Source organism: Bos javanicus, chromosome 8, assembly GCF_032452875.1.
Source record: "Bos javanicus breed banteng chromosome 8, ARS-OSU_banteng_1.0, whole genome shotgun sequence".
Classification (NCBI taxonomy): Eukaryota; Metazoa; Chordata; class Mammalia; order Artiodactyla; family Bovidae; genus Bos; species Bos javanicus.
In genome coordinates, this window is record NC_083875.1 from 90180493 (window position 1) to 90186770 (window position 6278).

Below are 6278 nucleotides of genomic sequence, written 5' to 3' on the forward strand. Positions count from 1 at the left end.
TACTTACTGAATTAGAAACTCTGGGGGTTTGACTGAGAAATTCGTGTTTGAGCAAGCTCATCAGGTGGTTTCTGATGCATCTGATGTTTGAAAGCTACTGAAGCAGGCCTTGGAATGAGGCTTGTCATTACTGAGTGTTCCAGGGGAATTCTTGCGCAAATATCACAAGAGAGTTGCTAGAATCCTTTCCAGAAACAGGTTATTAGTTTCCCTTTGTGGGGTACTGTGCAAAATATTTGAAACTTTTTAAAAATATATATTTATGAGCATTTTAATAAGAAATGTACTCACTGTGTGAGAATATTTCCCTTAGAAGAGGTTTACATGAACTTGGCGACTAATTTGATGAAATGCAGACAAGAGGGATTCCAGAATCACACTACAGTTGTCATCTCAGGTCAACCCAGCTCTTTCCATCCCACTTCCACCGTGGTACAAACCAAGTTTGTCTCTCACCTGGAAATGTACCCTAGTTTCCTAACATATCCAACCTCTCCCGCCCAGAAGGCCCACTCAGGGTATTATCCATCCTGAAGTTAGAGCAATTTTTCTAAAAATTCTGAACTTGTTTAAAACCCATACAAGATTACAACCCCTCATAGGATGAGGACCAAAATGCCTAAAAATTATATGGGACCACAAAATACCCTGAATAGCCAAAACAGTCTTGAGAAAGAAGGACAAAACTGGAAACACCATGCTTCCTGATTTTCTTTATTCATTACACAGCTATCATAATCAAAACAGTGTGCTACTGGTGTAAAAACACACACACAGATCAATGGAACAGATTAGAAACCCTAGAAATGAACCCATGCATAAATGGTAAATTAATTTCTGACAAGGAGCCAAGAATATACCATGGGGAAAGGAAAAGGACAGTCTCTTCAATAAACTGAACGACCACATACAAAAGAATGAAACAAGATTATTATCTTAAGTGAAGTCGCTCAGTCGTGTCCGACTCTTTGCGACCCCATGGACTGTAGCCTACAACGCCCCTCCATCCATGGGAGTATCTAGGCAAGAGTACTGGAGTGGGTTGTCATTTCCTTCTCCAGAGGATCTTCCCAACCCAGGGATCGAACCTGGGTCTCCCGCATTGTAGGCAGATGCTTTACCATCTGAGCCACCAGGGAAGTCTTAAACCATGCACAAAAACCAACTCAAAATGGATTAAGGACTGAAATAAAGTCTGAAACCATAAGGCTCCTAGGAGAAACCATAGGAGATAATCTCCTTGACATTGGCTTGACAATGTTTTTTTGGATTTGACACCAAAAGCAAAGGTGATAAAAGCAAAAATAAATAAGAGGGGATCCATCAAACTAAAAAGCTTCCACAGCAGAGGAAAACCATTAACAAATAAAAAGGCAACCTAAAGAATGGGCAAAGGGACTTACCTGGTGGTCCAGGGTTTAAGGATCTGCCTGACAATGCAGGGGCCTCAGGTTCAATCCCTGGCTGGGGAACTAAGTGAGAGGCATAGTAAGGGGCAACTCAGCCCACGTGCCACAGTGAAAGATCCCGCATGCTGCAATGAAGAGCCCACAGCCGCAACTGAGACCCAATGCAGCCAAATAAATAAATATTTACGAAAAGAAAATAGGACAAAATATTTACAAATCATTTATCTGATGAAGGGTTAATATGCAAAATATACATTAATAAAACACTCACATGATTCAATAGCAAAAAAAAAAAAAAATCTGATTGAAAAATGGGCAGAGGACCTGGATTTTTTTCAAAGAAGACATATAAATGGCCAACAGGTACATGAAAAGGTGCTCAGCATCATCAGGGAAATGCAGATCAAAATCACAAATAATATATTACCTCATACCTGTTAGAATGGCTGTCATCCAAAAGACAGGAGATACCGCATATTGGCAAGGATGTGAAGAAAAGGGAACATTTGTGGACTATTGATAGGAAAGTTAATTAGTGCACCCACTGTGGAAAACAGTATGGAGGTTCCTAAAAAAATTGAAAGTAGGACTCCCATATGATCTAAGCAACCCTACTTCTGGGTACATATCCAAAAGAAACGAAGTCAGTATGTCAAAGAGGCATCTACCTGCCCATGTTCACAGCTGCACTATTCACAATGGCCAAGATATAGAAACAAGCTAAATGTCCATCAACAGATGAATGGGTAAAAGATGTGGGGAGGTGGGGGTTGTGTGTATATGTGTATTATGTGTGTGTGTGTGTGTGTGTGTGTATTTTATTCAACCATAGGAAAGAAAAATGCAGCTATTTGCAACAATATGGGTGGACCTTAAGGGCTTTATGCTAAGTGAAATAACCCAGACAAAAACAAAGACTGCATGGTATCACATATATGAGGAATCTTAAGGAAAACAAAGTCAAACTTCTAGAAATCAAGAGTAGCAAAGTGGTTGTCAGGGGCTGAGGCCTGAGGGACAGAGAGCTTAAAGAAAGGGTACAAACTTTCAATTCTAGCATGTCTACATTCTGAATAGCTAATGTAGACATAAGGAGTACAGTTAACAATACTGTATTGTGTAGTTGAAATTTGCTGAGAGTAGAACTTAAATGTTCTCTATCACACACACATATATGCACATATACACAAATAAATATAAGAGATGATGGATGTGTTAATTGAGTAGACGGAGGACATTCTTTCACAGTGTTTATGAATATCAACATCACTTCAATGTACAATTTAAATATTCAGTTTTACCTCCATGAAGCTGAAAAAATTTTAAATGCCTAAGACCCCTGAAGAAAGCAAGGCATGATCTGCCATGCCTTCATCCCCAAAGACTTTTAGTTATTCTTTTTATTTATTTGCTCCCAATAACAGTATCATTCTTTTATTTTCTCAAAAATGCAAGGACATATACTCAGGTCCTTTGCACATACTGATCCTTCTTCTTTAAATGCTTTCATCTCACTTATCTTTTTAATCCATTCATATCCTGCAATATTCAGCTCAAATATTGCTTCAAGAAACCTTCCTGGATTCACCAGGAAATTTACAATGTCTGACTTGCAATCAAAGATACCAGACATGTACGGAAGCAAGAAAATAGGCCCCGTAATTAAGGTAAAAAAAAATCAACCAAGTGAAATTGACATTGGTGTCAGAATTAGCAGACAAGAATATTAATTGTTGTAATGTATTCCAGATGTTCAAGAAGTTAACTAAAGATGCAAAAATATTTTTAAAGAACCAAATCGAACTTTCTAAATGAAAGCTAGGATTCTGTGATGAAAAATCACTGGAATAGATTAGTGGCAACTAGGTTTTGGAAAAGAAACTTGAATATGTAACAATAGAAACTATTCAAAATGAAACAAAAGAAAGAAATAATTTAAAAAGAGCATCCATGGGTAGTTGGGCACATTCAATTAACCTTCATGTTTCTTGTATGAAGAACTCATTAAGCCTCTTTTGTGTGGGTTTACAGTTTCAAGTTTGGAAATTTTTCAGTCATTATTTCTTCAAACATTTTCTTTACTCTCCCCGCAACTCTTTCTTTTCAGAGACTATATATATACTTAAATATATATATATGTATATTATATACATATATTGTACATTATATATTATATATTCGTATATGTATATATTATTGTTGCTGTTGTTCAGTCACTCAGTCATGTCCAACTCTTTGCAACCCTATGGACTGCAGCACACCAGCTTTCCCTGTCCTTCACCATCTCCTGGAACCTGCTCCAACTCATGTCCATTGAGTCAGTGATGCCATCCAACCATCTCATCCTCTATCGTCCCCGTCTCCTCCTGCTTTCAATCTTTCTTAGCATCAGGGACTTTTCTAATGAGTCGGCTCTTCATATCAGGTGGCCAAAGCATTGGAACTTCAGCTTCAGCATCAGTCCTTCTAATGAATATTCAGAATTGGTTTCCTTTAGGATTGACTGGTTTGATCTCCTTACAGTCCAAGGGACTCTCAAGAGTCTTCTCCAACACCACAGCTCAAAAGAATCAATAATCTTATAATTTTCAAGGATACAGAAAGCAAGATGTAAAATCTCTAATGAAATTATAAAATATTTTCTAATAATGTCTTAATTCAAAATATTCAGTTTTCGTCATTCTTATTTTGCTCAATACACAAAGCCAGTAACTGAGTGAACATAGCAAATAGAGGAAAGCACGTTGCAGGGGCCAGTTCTGTTCCTGAGCAGACAGGAAGCTTACATTTCTCAGTGTCCACTGCAATTAGGTTGAGACAGGTAACTGAGATCTGGCCAATGGAAGTTGGATGAAAATTGGGTACTTCTGGGGTGATTTTTTTTAATATCTCTCATGGGCTTTGCTTACTTTATGTAGCTGCAAGGTACAGGAGGATTGTCCAATCCATATTGTATGTGTGGTAAGAATATGTAATTTTTATTGTAAGTTACTGAGGTTTCAGGGCTTGTTACTGCAAAACAGTCTAAACTACCCTAACTTGGACAATGGAAAGCTACAATTTGACCATCTAATAAAGATAATAAAACTCTTAGAAGAACACATAAGTTTAAATATTCATGACCTTGGATTTGATGCTGAATTCTTAGATGTGATACCAAAAATATGAACAACATAATCAGGAAAATATAAACATTTGAGTTATGATATTAAGGAAATATAATCACCTCCTGTAATAAAGATATTAAGTAAATGGTTTATTTTTAAAAGGTTTCTTATTTTTAAAAAATAGTCACTGAAATATTTACAAAAGCTATTATGTGACATCTGAAATTTGCTTCAAAAATAGTTCACAGTTTGGGACAGGCATGGGGAGAGAGGTAGGCAATAGGTGAAATAAGACTGGTCACGAGTTGGTAACTGGTGAAGCTGAGTGGTAACTACATGGAAGCTTACTATACAGTTCCCTCTACTTTTGTATAAGTCTAAAACTTTTCACAATAAAAAGTTAAAAAAAAAAAAAAAGGAAAGCCAGTGCTTCTGCCCAGGGCTCCCTCCCTAGAAAGGAACGCCCCCAGTGCTGACCCCCAGGGCTCCTACTCGAGCAGGTTGCCCTCTTCTTTCTGTGCCTCCTTACACAGCCTTATCTGAATGCCGGCAAGCCAGCATTTCCCTCATTTCCCTCTCCTGGTTTTGTGCATTTTTGATACTCGCCAAAGCAGCCTCCAATCACACTGATTTGTCTGCCTGGAGAGTCTAAGTTACCTCCAGTACTCTTGCCTGGAAAATCCCATGGATGGAGGAGCCTGGTAGGCTGCAGTCCATGGGCTCGCTAAGAGTTGGACACGAATTAACGACTTCACCTTCACTTTTCACTTTCACGCATTGGAGAAAGAAATGGCAACCCACTCCAGTGTTCTTGCTCAGAGAATCCCAGGGACAGAGGAGCCTGGTGAGCTGCTGTCTATGGGGTCGCACAGAGTCGGACACGACTGAAGCGACTTAGCAGCAGCAGATGCATAAAGTATTGATTTTGTTAGTGCTTATTTACATAGTTATATAGGTTTGGAGTTATCTGCCCTCAACCAAGTTTTCCTATGATCCCTTTGTGATTTTGAAAAAATGCAAGGTTTTTAGGATAATACATATAGGGTGTTACAGCAGAACCAGCAGCATGTGCCTAGAATTTTTTCACAGAAATTAGGGGCAAACTTCAGTGTCAGCTATCACCTCGCCCTCTCTCTCAGGCTGTGTCCAGGAAAAGTTTGCTGTTTCAGAAGAAGTTGCAAAGGCTCAGCTGATGTGCTTAGAAGTACCTAGTTCTCTTTGCTTGCTTCAGTCTTCATCTTGGACTAAATTTATTATGTGGTTGGAGCCAAAAGGAAACAATGAATTCAAACAAAATTGTGTTTCAATTTTTCAGTGGCAGGTCTTTGGTGGTCTCTCTCCATCCCAGAGAACTCATGCTTTTGAACTATGGTGTTGGAGAAGACTCTTGAGTGTCCCTTGGACTCCAAGGAGATCAAACCAGTCCATCCTAAAGGAAATTCGTCCTGATATTCATTGGAAGGACTGATGTTGAAGCTGAAATTCCAATACTTTGGCCACCTGATGCAAAGAATATACTCATTGGAAAAGACTCTGATGCTGGGAAAGATTGAAGGCAGGAGGAGAAGGGGACGACGAAGGATGAGATGGTTGGATGACATCACCAACTCAACAAACATGTGTTTGAGTAAGCTCTGGGAGTTGGTGATGGACAGAGAGGCCTGGCAAGCTGCAGTCCATGGGGTTGCAAAGAATCGGACACAACTGAGCAACTGAACTGAACTGAACTCCTTCCTGGAATAGTATTCAAAAGCCCAACCAT

At 39.0% G+C, this 6278-nt stretch overlaps 1 non-coding gene across 1 annotated transcript; it reads right to left on the bottom strand.

Annotated features, from left to right (window-relative positions):
• Positions 1–1067: 1067 nt before the first annotated feature.
• Positions 1068–1139, bottom strand: TRNAC-ACA (transfer RNA cysteine (anticodon ACA)). Its single transcript has one exon. It is a non-coding gene; the product is annotated as a tRNA-Cys (tRNA).
• Positions 1140–6278: the final 5139 nt, after the last annotated feature.